Genomic DNA, 15545 nt, shown 5'->3' on the forward strand with positions numbered 1-15545 from the left:
AGTTGTATTCTAATTAATGCGGTTTATACTCATGCAGAGCCTATCATAAACCTTCGAGAGATCACAAGTTACGCTATACTTTAACGAGTCATTGCACAAACTTGAAGAGTTATTGAACCAGAGCTAGTAGCGAAAGAGTGTGTTTAAAATACGAATTTTAGAGACCCTTTGTCTGAAAAGCAGATCAAAAATAAATTAAAAAGACACCAAAAAAGAACCAAGAAAACTAGTCTAACTAGGAGACAGAAGCTTCAGGACAGGAGAATATGCATATGTTTGTTTTTCAATTTTATCGTGACATTAGGACAAGTATTACTGCTTGTATAGCTGTTAATATTTTGTAGCATTTTCTGTAGGATTTTTTTTTTTCAAAATACTTCCTCCAAGCAGTGGAAGGAAGCAGTGTTACGATAGACGGGGATACCTTCGAGGTGGTGGACGAGTTCGTCTACCTCGGATCCTTGTTGACGGCTGACAACAATGTTAGTCGGGAAATACGAAGGCGCATCATCAGTGGAAGTCGTGCCTACTATGGGCTCCAGAAGAAACTGCGGTCAAGAAAGATTCACCCCCGCACCAAATGCACGATGTACAAAACGCTCATAAGACCGGTAGTCCTCTATGGGCAGGAGGCGTGGATTATGCTCGAGGAGGACTTGCAAGCTCTTGGGGTTTTCGAACGCCGAGTGCTAAGGACGATCTTCGGCGGCGTGCAGGAGAACGGCGTGTGGCGGCGAAGGATGAACCACGAGCTCGGTCAACTCTACGGCGAACCCAGTATCGTGAAGGTAGCTAAAGCTGGAAGGTTACATTGGGCAGGGCATGTTGCAAGAATGCCGGACAACAACCCTGTAAAGATGGTGTTCGCTACGAATCCGGTCGGAACAAGAAGGATTGACCAGGTCTCTAAACATTTTTTTAGATATTCTGTAAAATTATCGTTAAGGATTGCTTTGTAATATCAACCGAAAACTTATCTAAGGAAAGGGTTTTCTTCAGAGATTCATCCTTAGATAGCTTAAGGTATTTCTATAGATAATCTGAGTGTGAGCTCGGCTGTGCGGATTTAGGTTTCCCTATTTTAACCGAGACTCAGCTAAAACATTGTCCCGTTGCTTAGCAACGAAGCACGATTTACTGATACTCGGCTTTTATTTCCTGAGATCAGGAAATTTGTTTGCCGACTACTCGGCTGTGCGAATCTCGGTTAAAATTAAACGAGATTCGGCATTCTAAATTTTGTGTGTAGTTAATTTTACGAAAACGGAGACCAATTATATTGTTTTCTTATTTATCATCAACTCTAAAATAAATTTGATCATTTATATAAGTAAATCTACTCTTAATATTGTTATGAGTGAGAAAACAAAAGAATTAGAGTGCATTTAATTTTAACCCTCAAATTTTTATTTACGTTCTACATATCCTTTTTCGTTACTAAAATCGCTCTAAACACGTCTTGAGAATGATTAATTTTTATTTGCAAATTTATCAGTTTTGGTTTTTGATCTTTATAATTTTTATTTTTGAACATCCCTATCATTATTGATTTTTCCTTGAAGGCTCTCCTGATTACTGATTTTCAGCAATAATTAAAATTCAAGTTTTTATGGTGCTTTTGATTTATTTTTACTGGTACATCAGCCATTCCATGAAAAACCGATCTAATAGGTCACCGAATTCCGTGAAAATTTGCTCTGCATCATCAACAAAAAATATTACAGAATTCTCTAATTTAGCGAACGTTTTAGCGAAAAAGAGCATCGATGAAGAGAAATCGCTCATGTCAGTTAGGCTCTATTGAAGTAACAGTGCAGAATTATGGTTTAGTCTTACATGTTATCACATTTTCCCTTGGTACTAGACAAAACAATAAAAGAATAATATTTCCGATAAGGTATCAAATACTTTTTTTGTATTCTGAAACAATTCTGTCAACTCCGAATATAATGTGACGACAAACGCGGCATGAGCCCTATTCACATGAAATTCTCGATAGTTTAAAGTAAACTGATTAGACATAATTGACCCGCTTTTTTTTAAATCGACTTTAAATTTTGAAAATCATTTTTTATTTCAGTGTAGGACACAAATGAGACAATTTTCATATGGAATTCTCGATAATTTAAGGTAAGCTAATTAGACCAAATTGCTCGTTCATTGAGCTTCATTCAATTCTGAGATAATTGTGGCTTTCATTTGTTTAGTTTTATGTGAAAATGACAAACTAAGAAATTATTTCAGACAAGAAAAAGTTTTTGTTAGAAAGTAGTAAACAAATACTTATTTTTAAACTAAATTTCATTAAAATAAAAATGGCCATTGATTTTTAAATTTCGAAATTCTTTTTTTACAGTGTAGGTCACAAATGAGATTTTATTAGTATTTTTAATCAAAAATTTAGAAAAAGTCATCCATACAACACATTTTTTGTAGAAGTTGCCATTTTTCAATTATAATATTTCGAAAAACGAAATCGGGTACAAAAGTTTGCCCTTTTTTAAATGATAGTTCAGATAAATTTTGGAAAAACTAAGTATGCAAAGTGGATTGCTAGTTAAGGTCTTCACATCGCATCCACAAAATTTTTGTGAAATCTGAGAGGAAGCCAGCTCGGAATACAATTTGGCGCAAAATGGATTAGTAGCGTTAAACAACTCAAAGAATTTACTCAAGCGAATTCTGGAGAAATTATTTTTTTCCTGTAGAGAAACTTCTTGTGGATTTCCTTGAAATATCCAAAAATAAATGTCTGGAAAAATCATCAGGAGAAATTTTGATACTTTCACTCGAGTAATATCAGAAGAAAATCCTAAAATACTTGTGGAATAGTCGCGCAGGCATCTTAGAAAAAAGAAAAAAAATGCAAATAATTGTCTACCCGAAGATACTTAGAACAAACAAAAATAATGTAAACCTATTTTTGAGAAAAACGACTTTAAAGTTTTCCAGTAATTTTTCACTCCATACAAATTGTATGAAAGCCAAAAAACAAGAGAAATGTCTACGAGTTATGACATTTATCTTGTCCCACGAAAAAAAAACCTGAATACTGTAAGAGAGCTTTGAAAAGTAAGATATTGCATTACACCTAACTAAAAGCCGATCAGAATGTCACTTACACTCCTTTGGGTTTGTGCCCTTCGCCTCTCACGCCGAGGACCTGGGATCGAATCCCATCCCCGAGATAGTCACTAAAAAATTCAGTGGCGACTTCCTTCGGAAGGGAGGTAAAGCCGTTGATCCCGAGATGAACTAGCCCAGGGCTAAAAATCTCGTTAATAAAGATAGAAAAAAATAAAAAATTGTTGGGTGAATTTCTGAAGGAATTGCTAATGACAGTCTTAGAGCAAATCTTGAAACATTTCTTAGGAATTTCTCAGGAAAATTGAAAATTTCAAAACCATGCAAAAAACTACACAATGTCAGTCTTAGAAAAAATCTTGAAAGTTTTTTCAGGAATATCTCTTGAATGTTTCATACTCTAAAAACTAAACAAAAAGCTGATAAATCTATTGTAAAATCTAGCAAAAAAATAGTGGAAAACTTGTATATAAATTTTGCACGGTCTTGTAAAGAAATCCGTGCAAAATAAAACTCTGTGTCTCGTAAACAAATGGAGGAATTTATAGTTAAATTGCATAAAAATCCAGGAAACACATCATTGAATTCGTGGAAGTATTGGAGGCAAAATTTTTAGTGGAATTCAGGAAATTCACTGAATAGAAAAGTCAAGAAAAAATACTAGGAAAATCTAGGTTGGATTCTCGTAGGAATTCTTCAAATGATTCTATCCCGTAAGGTCGAATGCCATTAAGCCAAACATGTTGTGAGGCAGAAAATGGCTGATAGTTATGATGGATCTTAAGGCCGAAAACGTTTTTCAGACGAAAGGGCCGTTAGACCGAAAGAAGATCCTGACAACCCATTCCAGTAAACACACGATTGTATAGAATAGGATATAAGAGTACAAATGTGCAGGTAGTATACATACATTTTGCATGCAGCCTTATGGCGCATGTGTGTATATCGGCCAAACGGGATAGAACCGATTTTGGCAACAAAACCGTTCGATGTTGGCACCACGGAAATACATATACAAAAAATGGATCATGCGTCAGTCACCAATTCTGTTAATTTCAATGATGTCTATTTGTTTCAATCTCTGTGGGTCTTTTTGAGGCTTACCATATTCAAAACAGTTAAATTAAATTCGTGGTCATTATTACAGTGATAAATTATTTAATAAAAATAACCGTTCGATTTTGAAAACATGAAAATTTTTTGGCATGTTGGCAAAATCAAACGGGCTATAGATGTTTTTTGCAACTTAAATAGCCAAAAGTTATTTCGGCCTTATGACCCTTTCGGTCTATCAACCATTGCTGGGAATGGTAATAGTAGTAGGCTTGAATTACGCAAAAATCACGTGGCTCTTCCCAGTACAGTAGTTCAGTTTTACAGTAATTTTGGGTTGCCCTTAGTAACGGGTGTTTTGCAATTTTCAAGGCTTTTTGCCTACAGCAGCGATGGACGTGAGTTTCACTGGCTCCGCTGACTGTGATTGGCTTTGTTTGGCTACTGTAGAGTGAATTTCAGATTTTTTCCCAACCCTGCTATCAACCTTCACAGCCTAACGGCATTTGACCTGATTACATTTGGGCTAACGGAATCCAGCCTAATGGCTTGCTTCCCTCAAATAACAATAACAAATAACAATCTGGACAATTTATACACCAATTCTGGAGGAGTTCTTAGTATAATTCTTTTAAGAATCCCTGGAATACATTATGGAATAAATATTTGAAGGAATTTCTAGAGAAAAGTTAGACGTATTTATGGATAAATTTCTGGAGAGTTCTTTGAACTAATCTAAAAAAACATTAAATGGTAATCTAAAAATATACCGCAATGAGCCTCTCAAAGAGCCTCTCAAAGAGCCTCTAGAATTTTGTATAAGGATTCACTGCAAGTAGGATAAGTTTTGCATTGAAACAGGGACCAAACCTCTTTGAAGAGACATGCTACCAGCTCTGAAACTCAAAACTTGAGGAACTTCATTGCGCTATGAATAACGTTTGGAACATGCTTTCGGAAGAGAATCATTCTTCCAAGAAATTCTCGTTTCCTTCAAATTTCGTTACATTCAAGTATTTGTCATTTTGGAAACCCAACCCTTTGCTCGCAATGTTTTGAAAGGGCATTCTTTACATTTAAGTACATTGTTATAATGATCTGCATACTAAGTAGTTCTTGGATAGTCACAAATAGTCGTAGTAGCCATACCGCGTTTACGGTTCCCCTAAACTTACATAGAATGTTAAGATTGTAATGAACTGAGTTACTTTTTGATTATTTATTTAGAAAGGAGTACAAAATTGTATTTGATTTTTATCGAATAGTGCTTATGAAAAGGTGACCGGAGAAGCGACGGTTCAGACCTACACTGAATCATTGTTGAGCCAATGATCGTACGGTTCATCCTACTCAAGTTATTTGATCAAGTTATTCTGTTACAAGATGCAAATGTAATTGTGTAAAAAAATCAAGTCAATTCGGCTCCGATATGTCTGATGGCGCTTGAGCCTGAGAAGTAAACGATTTGGTAAAAAAAACAGTCGTAGTATTGAAATCTTGGAAGCATGTAATTATCTGAGTACGTAAGGAGATCAATGTTGGTCATAATCCTTCGAAAGATCACTGTTTGCGCTTGTATATTTAAAGACTTACTCAAAGGAGTTATTGGATACCTTTAAATAGCCGTTGAACTCAAAACTTGATAGAACTTAAATAAATGAGGCTGTATGAATATTATCCTTGCAACAAAAGTTATGAAAAGTCACTCATTACGCTTATAGATCTGATGACCTGCATTCCAAGCAGTTCTTGGATAACCTTAAATAGTAGTAGTACTAAAATTTTGTTAAGATATAATTGAACGTGTCCCACCCATACGGTCAACCTTGTTCATAATCCGTTGAAAGAACATAAGTTATGCTTGTAGATCTGAAGGACTATACTCAAAAAAGCTCTAATATAACAACCTTAGGGTCAATGAAATCAAAAAATGACAGAATGATTCTTAAGCTTTCTTCTTCTTCTTATTCTTCTTCTTGACATTTCGTCCCTACTGGGACAGAGCCTGCTTCTCAGCTTAGAGTTCTTTTGAACACCTCCGCAGTTATTAACTGAAAGCTTTCTTTGCCAAATTTGCCCTTTTCGCATTCGTATATCATGTAGCCGTTACGATTATACTTTATGCACAGGGAAGCCAAATAAATTTCCATTACGAAAAGACCCTGGACCGACCGGGAATCGAACCCAGACACAGCATGGCTTTGCTTCGTAGCCGTGGACTCTAACCATTCGGCTAAGGAAGGCCCTACTTTAAGTAGCTATTGGATGACCTTAAATAGCTGTTGAACTCAAACTTGGTGGAACTGAACTATTTGCGCCTATATGGGTAATGATTTTGTAGAATTTTATTTACGTACCCCACAACCCATTACGTAAATAGAGGTTCCAGTGTATTCGAAGGTGGTGCTACTTACCAAGTATGGAACGCGGGTCACTCGCTCGATCGCAGGTAACTCGATTCATCAAAACGCGAAGCAAACAGCTGATGGTTGTCTCCGTCCAGCGGGATCACCTTCAGGGTTTTCAGCTCTAGCGCCTCGGTTCGTTGCTTCTGGATCTTCGAGTCGCACTAATTGTGGGCCGCCGAAGAAATACGACCTCCAGTAGCAGCAGCAGGGTTGCTCATCGTTCCATGGGAAATGGTGGTTAATGTACTGGAAAGCAGAGAAAAATCCGAATTTGAAATAGATGGACCAATTTGAAATTCAATCAGATTCGGGCGATTTTGCGCAGTTCTTGGAGTATTCCTCAACCAATCGGAGAGAGAGGTCGATGACACCTATCGTCAACCGTATTGTCACGAATCGTCCCGATGGGCCATTATTATCAAGTGTAAATTGCTTTTCGCATTGGTGGCCACCAACAACAACTGGTGATAATTTCAATACAAATTGCACACCCACTACAACATCATCGATTGTGTTTGGAGCGCTCAAGTGCGTGACACATTTGTTTGAGTCGTATTTTGCCATTAGCATCAGTGTCGAACACAAAGAGGTTTTTGATATTTGAAATTCCTCATGATCGATCACATCGGTGGATGGATGGGCCAACGGTGCACTATGGGCTAGGAGTCGGAATTTCGCGACAAAATTCCAAACTTTGTCAAAATAACTAAAAAAGCTTAAACTACAGTGATACCTCCATGAGTCGATGTTCCATGACTCGATATTGACTCATGGAACTATACTAAACGAAAATTTCATGGTTACTACGATGGTCCCTAGAAACACCTTTCCAAAGGATTGCTGTTCCATGACTCGATATTTCCATGAGTCGATGGTCCCTTCAATATCGACACTGTATTACAAATTCATATATACAATAGGTATAAATAGTAGCACTGAAAAGTACTTTTTTTGTAGCACTGAGAAGTAATGTTTTATTGCTTTAGGTAGTCTTGAAAACATCCGAGAGCAGAAAGAATTTGTCAAGATTACTATCGATGTATGATTTATATGTATTCTAGTGAATAAAGTTCCAAAAAGGTCATGTATTGCCGCAAAATTCTTGTTTCTGACCCATAGTGCAATGGCCCGCTGATGACGAAGGTGTTACCTTCTGCTCAATCGCAAATTGATGATAGGTACAACGCAGCGCAGCCACCCATTTAGGTCGATTCGCACCTTACTGCGCGCGGTAGGTTTCTCAATACTACATTCCGCGTCGCCGTCTGAGCCAAGTCTCATCAACATCCATTTAAGACAAATTATATTCCGTCAGAATAATTGTCATCCATTGCATTGCTCCGTACAGGTGTCATCTCGAGACCAGAAGACTGGGCTCTGGGTGGCGTAAATTTGCATATTTGGCACACCACTATTGAACTAGATACCGATCTATGGGTGTGGTGAGGTGAGTGGGTTGATTCTTGGTCGGGGGGATCTCTTTGTTCTTGCACAAAATCGCATTGTAATGAGGGCAAGTTGTTTTAATGGTCGTTGTGGAAAAACTGCTATCTGTTCTTATCGTTTCATAGTTTTCAAAGCAACATTGATTTGTTTTCATTATAATATAAAATCAGATTTAATCATTTAAGTCAGTTTAACCCAAAATTTGAAATTTGAAAACAAAACCTGTGAAGTGTTTGAACGAAATTCTATAAAAACTCATTGACAAAATTTACACCTTGATGTATTGTAGAGTAAAATGGGGCAAAAGTTCGAGTGGTGTAAGAGTTTCTTTTGAAGATTTCTAGCTCAATTTAAAACAAATCTTATAAAATCATGATGATAATATATCTTCGAGCTGTTTAGTAGAATACCTATAAGTACCGTAATCCGGGGTATCATTGATCAGCGGGGTAACATTGATCGGAATGACTCACCTCATGAAAAGTTCGTATTATCATTTATTGATGAAACATTTTCAAATCATGAATGATGCTTCTCTTTCTTATATTCATAAGCTAATAAAAGTTGACATTTTTTTGAAAATTGCGATTACCTTATGCGTGAATTTGTCAACTTTTCGAAATAATGATTTTAATTGTTAAGGATGACACTACCGAAGAATCATGTCTCACATAAGTTCTGCAAATGATATAAGCAAGCAAAATGTGGTTCTAACTAAAAATGATATCGACGAAAACGATTCCGTTGTCAAAACTCTTATAAATATGCTCAATTAGGCAACATTACTGAATTACTGTTAGGAATGTAAAATTCCCTTAGGAAATTGCCTACCTTTAGGCGTATTCCGTGGTTCGAGGTGTTTTTAATTTTAAAATAACTCAAAAAGTAAATGACTTGTAAGCGTTTGGTCTTCATATTCGGCTTCAGGGGCCATGATTTAAGTAAGTAACGACATTTTCAGTATTACCGAACGTTGTTTGTATAGGTGATCAATGTTACCCCATATCAACTAAATAAAAAAATCGCCTAAAACATTTTTTTTAACATGCTCAAATCTTTCAATAAACAAAATACAGTATATAGTCTCGAGCTATGGGTGGTAGTACTTGTTTTAAAAATATAAAACCTGCAACATTTGCATTTTCAAACGAAATATTGAAGAAACATTCAGAAAAATGATCAATGTTACCCCGGATTACGGTAGATGAAAAAACCGAATTTAGTACTATACCATTTAATTCCACTAGAGTGTGTATCCTTTGACACGACACTGAAGACGGCCTTACAGTTGAGGTCGAAATACGTGTATCTGTCAAAGGATACAAACTCTAGTGGAATTAAATGGTATATTACAAAATTCGGTTTTTTCATCTACTTATAAAATCATTTCTGCTACCATTCGAAACTAAAAGTAACATCGACACAACTTTTCCCATCGGATATCTCTCGGGCACCAGACTCTCCTGCCAAGACGACTCCACTATTTATCTAGGTTAACGATCGCATTTCCTCGCCGTCACCTTCCGATTATTGCCGTATCCTCCGAGGGCGCTTGCTCATTCATCCCGACGAGCGAATTCCACTCCAGTGTTCCGACATTCCAACGACGTCAAAACGTTTTCTAACAGCAGCGCTCTCTCGAGGAGGAAACAACCATCATCCAGGCACGTACCTACAGTATTGGGCAATACATTTGGCACTTTTTCCATTCAAAATGTTAAAGTTTGGTAGGGTAGATCTCAGTTGTTAATAGGCCGATTTGAGTAAAATATTTACAGCAAGTCAACTTCAATAATGATATATTTTCCAAATACGAATTTTTAAGTAATAAGATGTTCATTTCGTCTAAACCCACTACCTTTCTGGAGATGTCATTAAGCTATTCATTCAAACTGTTGTTATTCAAATTTGTACAAAAAACACTTTAGTCATTGTTTTTGAACTCGTGATTGGCAAAATCAGTCAAAAATATATGTTGATATTCAAGTTATATTTGAAGAACTCAGAAAAAATATATTCAAATCGGGCAACTAACAACTCAGGTTTGACCTTCTAGTTGACCATCTTGTATGGAAAATCGAAGAAGTTACTATTATATTGTCCAATACTGTCCGTAGCCGCGATTATGATCGATCGTTTCTTTCCCCCGTGCATCATCAGCTGAGTAGAAGACTAGAGGGCGCAAAGTGGGACCCCGAGCGGCACGCTGAAGAAAGTGGTCCCCATTTGTTGTGGGCACGGGATACTAGCATGCATACTTTCCGCTGCCGGTTGACCGTGCACGATCGAGCACGAGCGCTTGAGAGCAAAAACCACCGCAGCGAGAGGTGTGTCCGATCAATGGAAATCTTAAGACATTCGAACTTGTTCACCTCCTCTTTGGAAGCATGGTCATGGGCGTACTCAGTATTGCCTTCATAGAGATTTCACGCAAAATGACTATTTTGACACCCTTCGCACTCTCTGTATAAGCTATTTCAAAAAAATTGTATACGATGTGACTCCAGTTCTTTGTTTTCAATGCTTTTCCGGGAAAACTCAAATGATTGCTCTAAACATTTCTCTGATAGAAACCAATTGAAATCTGAATAAATAAAAATGGAATGGTGTTTGTATGTCACGAAATGGCTTGCGAACGGGTTAACGAATTTGAATGATTTTTCTCCGTTTTATTCATCAAGGGTTCCGAAGTGTTTATGTGTATAAAAATCCCAGGATCCCGGGAAAGTCGGAAAAACGAGCGTGAACGGAACTGTCACGATCCTTTGCGTTTTTCAACAGCCTACTTGATGGCAAGACGAAGTTTGCCGGGACCACTAGTTATACAATAATTCCGTTTTGGACATTTATTCGTATTTTTCAGGAATTGCCAAACGTTTCTTATAAATTTCGAGGAATTACAGAATTATCCATTTTTTCCAAAAATTCATTTATGAACTTCTTTGCGAACTTTTATTTACGATTTTTTCAAAGATCTTCGTATTACTCAGCACAAAACTCCATTATTTACCCCTCTACCGACAGCATAATGCTATTAGCAGTGCTGGGAATGGTAATAGTAGTAGGCTTGAATTTTCCGGAAAATCACGTGACTCTCCCAGTACAGTAGTTCAAAAACGTGAATCTCATCAAGTAGCCTATGTTGGGTGCACGAATTTTCTAAATCATGAGTGTCATTGAAGGCTCTAAATGCGGGAAATGCAGCGGGAAATAGAACATTTTTCAACAGTAGTTTTGGGTTGCCCTTAGCAACGGGTGTTTTGCTATTTTCAAGGCATTTTGCCTACAGCAGCGATGGGCGTGAGTTTCACTGGCTTCGCTGACTGTGATTGGCTTTGCTTGGCTACTGTAGAGTGTGTATCAGATTTTTTCCCAACCCTGGCTATTAGCAGAATTTCGTAATACTCTTTTTCTTTATTTTTTAATACCACTTAAATTTTTGAAAACATTCGGATTTTGACTAACGAATATTCATTATAATTTTGAAGACATCAGGGGCCTGCCCATAAACACATATTTGTAACATTCGACAAAAGTAGGCACTGAAAAAATGAAGTACCAGGTGTGCTTTTTTGTAATTATGGGGTAAAACTAAAATTTCTAGAATTTATCATACACTCAATAATACTTATATGAGTCTGAAATAACGCTTCACGTTATCAACTCTAAATCGTGACAAGTATGCAGTATTTCCAATATAAATTTTATTAACCGCCATTTTGTAGTCAATCTATCAGACAAGTGAAATATGGGCTGTAAAATGTCAGGTATTAACCCTCCAATTTTCAACACACCTTTAGACCTCTTGAAGGGAGCTCAAACATCGAAATGGTTTCACCTGTTGGCTCTCATCTTGGACAATAACACACATAACAGGAAAGTTTTTTTTATAAGTCTTGAATCATTCTTGTGTTTTTGATTTTTTTGAAATTGAATTATTTTATAACCTTTAAATCCTTGATTCTCATTTAATGCGCAATACAAAAAATTGTCTTATTTATATATTCTTACAATCAACTCAATATCATCAATTAATATTTCAAGATTGATAACGGAGCCGGCCACGTCCTTATGTCTATCTGGGAGAGGAAGGAATGTGCATTAGATAGACGTTATTACAACGAAATCGGAGAATATCCTGCATTTCCTACACAGCTAACTTGGAAGTAGGTGTGTTTTGTTAGTAATGGATGAGGTATTCTACAGTTAGGATACCACTGTGGAAGTGGTTAACTTGATCTATTAATTTCCAGCGATAGATAGAACTGACGATGTTTTATGTCATTATCAAGAAGGACGTAGAGAGATAGAGAAAAAGAGCTTTTAGGAAGAACGTTATAAATATGAGAAAGGAACGGGCCTGGAATTGGACCCACGACCTCTTGCTTGGGAAGCAGAAGCGATAGCCATTAGATTGCCAACCCCGTCTCCATATTAAAATTTTCATATTTTCAAATATTCCATTATTGTTCAACTGTCGATAACCAAAACCGGAAAAAAATAAAAAGAAAAGGAATATTCAAAAATAAAAATAAGAAAAACCCAAAAACCGTAATTCAGCAAGTAGCGAATAGAAACAAATCATTGTCGTAAACGTGCTTAGATTTTAGAAAGCGAAAAATTCAAAGATCTAAAATAAAAATATGGGTATTAGAGTTCTTAACCGCATTTTTGAAAAAAATAATAATGCAAAACTGCTGAGCTGTACGGAAAAATATCTGATTCTCTAATGAAGATTTACAAGTCATGAAATTCATAAATGATGTCAGGACGACAAATCATGGTTCATGGAGTTATTATCCAGATTCTTCATAAGCGTAACATCCAGATTGACAACACTACGCGATGCGCTTTTTGCTTTAACTCATTCGTATCGATCACCAATAATTCAATACGACGAAGTAGTTGTGTGCTAGAGTACGATGCTCTCAATCAGAATGTTTTAATACGAATCTCGGTATAGATTTTTTTGTCGATTATAAATGGATCCGCGAGTCATGATTTTTGGCATTTGATCAATTTACTTCATTTTTTAAACCACATACTCTTATCAATATATTGTTTGGATAGCATGTAAACTAAAAAAACCTTTAGTCTTACAGGGTGTTCGTAAATTATCCGAACAACAAAATTTAGGAAAGATGATCTCACACTGAAAACAATAAATGTCCATGTACCTTCTTAAATACACCTACATATTAACCCGTATAGGCCTGAGTGAAAGAAAAATTACTAAAACTCTCACCGCTCAGCAAGAACTTAACGGATTTAAATTATTTTTTGTCAGTATACTAGCACACATATCTAGTTTCTAAAAGTGGTCAACGGATTTCCGGAATGTTCATGTGTCCGGAGTTTTTCAGGTGGGTTACTGGGTCAGGTCGGCTGAAAAGGGTGCTGTACTTCTGTGCCCCTAGAGGCAGGCAAATTTCAAGTAACAGATAATTTCCTGAATCGGCTATAATGTAGCCACTAAATCAAGGAATTTCAAGAAAAACGCATCAGCGTAAACTTTTTGAGAAGCGATTGAGTTGGATAACCTTGTATCTTGCATTTGTTTGACTCTTGAAATAACCATTTTGGGTCCCCAGGGTGCCTCAAATTTATGACAAAGTGGCCAATTTGTACCTAAATATATGTGTCATGCCAATGGGAACGTATTTCAGTAAATTATTATGTTTAATCTCTACTGTTAGAGAATTGAAACAGTTTAGTATCCAACAAATCTATAGTAGGTTTTTTAGGGCATTAAGCCCGAGTGGTCACATTCAATACATTCTAAACGGTGTTTACCTATTCATTTATAATGTTTAATATCAGATCTTCATGATTTATGCAAATTAAAATGATTGCCATTGCAAATAAATAAAGACAACTTGGCGTGTCCCAAAAACAGCCCTTTTTTACCCTACCTGACCCAGTGACCCACCAAAATATCTCCGACCACAGGAACATTCCCGAGATCCCTTGGGCACTTTTAGGAACGAGATATGTGGGCCAGTCTACTGACAAAAAAATATTTGAATCCGTTAAGTATTCGCTGAGCGGTGAACGTTTTAGTATTTTTGCTTTCACTCAGGCCTATACGGGTTAACACAAAACACAATTTTCAATAATTTTGAAATGATTGCTACTTACTGAAATAGGCGAATTTAAAATTTTCTGAGACGTAATTCCTGAGGGCCACTAGTCATACTAAAGATGTTTTCTCCCTTAAATCTAAAATAGTTGAATCCAAATTTTCTATTATTATTTGAAGTAACTTACAGGTTATTGATTTCAAGTTAAGCTGGAAATGGAAAATTATACGGTTCATTTTCCAGTGACTTCTATAGACATGACTTTTGAGAAACCGCTGCGCGAAATGTGGCAGAAGTCCTTAGGGAGTAAGAACTACTTTTATGACAAATTAAATGATTAAGCAAAAAATGAAATCCTTTGGAATTTCTTTAAAATATAAAGAACAAAACATCCTAGAAAGGTTCTTCAAGAAATTTGTAAAAGTAATTAAAGAGAAATTTCCAGTTATTTCTGAAGCTAGTAGAATTTAAGCAATTTCTGAAAAAGATGTACATTTTTTATAAATCTCTTGAAACATGTATTTACAGTTGCGTTCGGAATATTAGTAGTTAAAGCCGCATACAAAATGCTCAAGTTTGGCATACTGTAACTTTGTTTCCCTATTAGCAATCTGCATGATTTTTATTTCGGCAGAAAACTACAAATATGCTCAATTTTCCACAGTACCGGTTAAAGCACCAGGTGAAATCTTGAAGGAGGGTGGGTAGGTTCAAGCGTTACTGCTTCACTGGGGTTCAAAAATTTCCAATTTTAGCTTTACATAATAAATGGAGGCAGCCAAATAATAGTAGTTTTTTCATTTGAAAATTTTTATTTTTGTTTAGCAACAATTTTGAAAAATTATGGCATATTTATACAGTTATCGCTTTGAAGTAAAGATAATGAAAGATTAGTTTGAAAACTCAAAATACAGCAGATATTTACATTAATGAAACAACTATTATTCTGAGCGAGTTCACCTGGTGTTCAACTTTTAAACTAGAGCTTCTAAAAAATTTTGTTGTGATTATGAAATAGAGCATATTTGTTCTCTGTAAAAATTTCATGCCAATTGCTCATGCCAAACTTGAGCATTTTGTATAAAATTCGGCTTTCACTACTTTTATTCTTAACACAATTGTATGTAGTAAATATTTGAGAAGTATAAATCCATATTCCAAACAAATGTGTTAGAATTATAAAGAATCAAAAATAAGAACAATTCGCTTTTTTTTGGTGGAATCGCTAGATGAATTTCTGAACAAAATCCTGTAGCAGGTTTTCGGCAAACTACTGAAAAAAATTTGTACAGTTTTTTGGTGTTATTGGAGGAGGCAATCAAGAAAAAACAGCTTGTTGGCATACTTAACGTAATTTTATGGAAAATTCCAAGCGAAACTCACAGAGGAGTTCTCAGAGGCATATTTAGGAAAAACCGGGGAAATATTTGAAAGGTGCCCCTGAATACTAGGAAACTTTTCCTGAGAACCTTCT

The 15545-nt window shown here is 36.1% G+C and overlaps 1 protein-coding gene across 2 annotated transcripts in view; it reads right to left on the reverse strand.

Annotated features, from left to right (window-relative positions):
- LOC5570978 (putative mediator of RNA polymerase II transcription subunit 26) overlaps window positions 1-15545 on the reverse strand; it is a 370525-nt gene that overhangs the window by 66661 nt on the left and 288319 nt on the right. For both annotated transcript variants that reach the window (XM_021849675.1, XM_021849672.1), the window contains exon 4: window positions 6552-6791. The gene's annotated coding sequence lies outside the window, so the exon portion shown is untranslated. The remainder of the gene's footprint in view (window positions 1-6551; window positions 6792-15545) is intronic.

The sequence above is a fragment of the Aedes aegypti genome, chromosome 3 (assembly GCF_002204515.2).
Source record: "Aedes aegypti strain LVP_AGWG chromosome 3, AaegL5.0 Primary Assembly, whole genome shotgun sequence".
Taxonomy (NCBI): domain Eukaryota; kingdom Metazoa; phylum Arthropoda; class Insecta; order Diptera; family Culicidae; genus Aedes; species Aedes aegypti.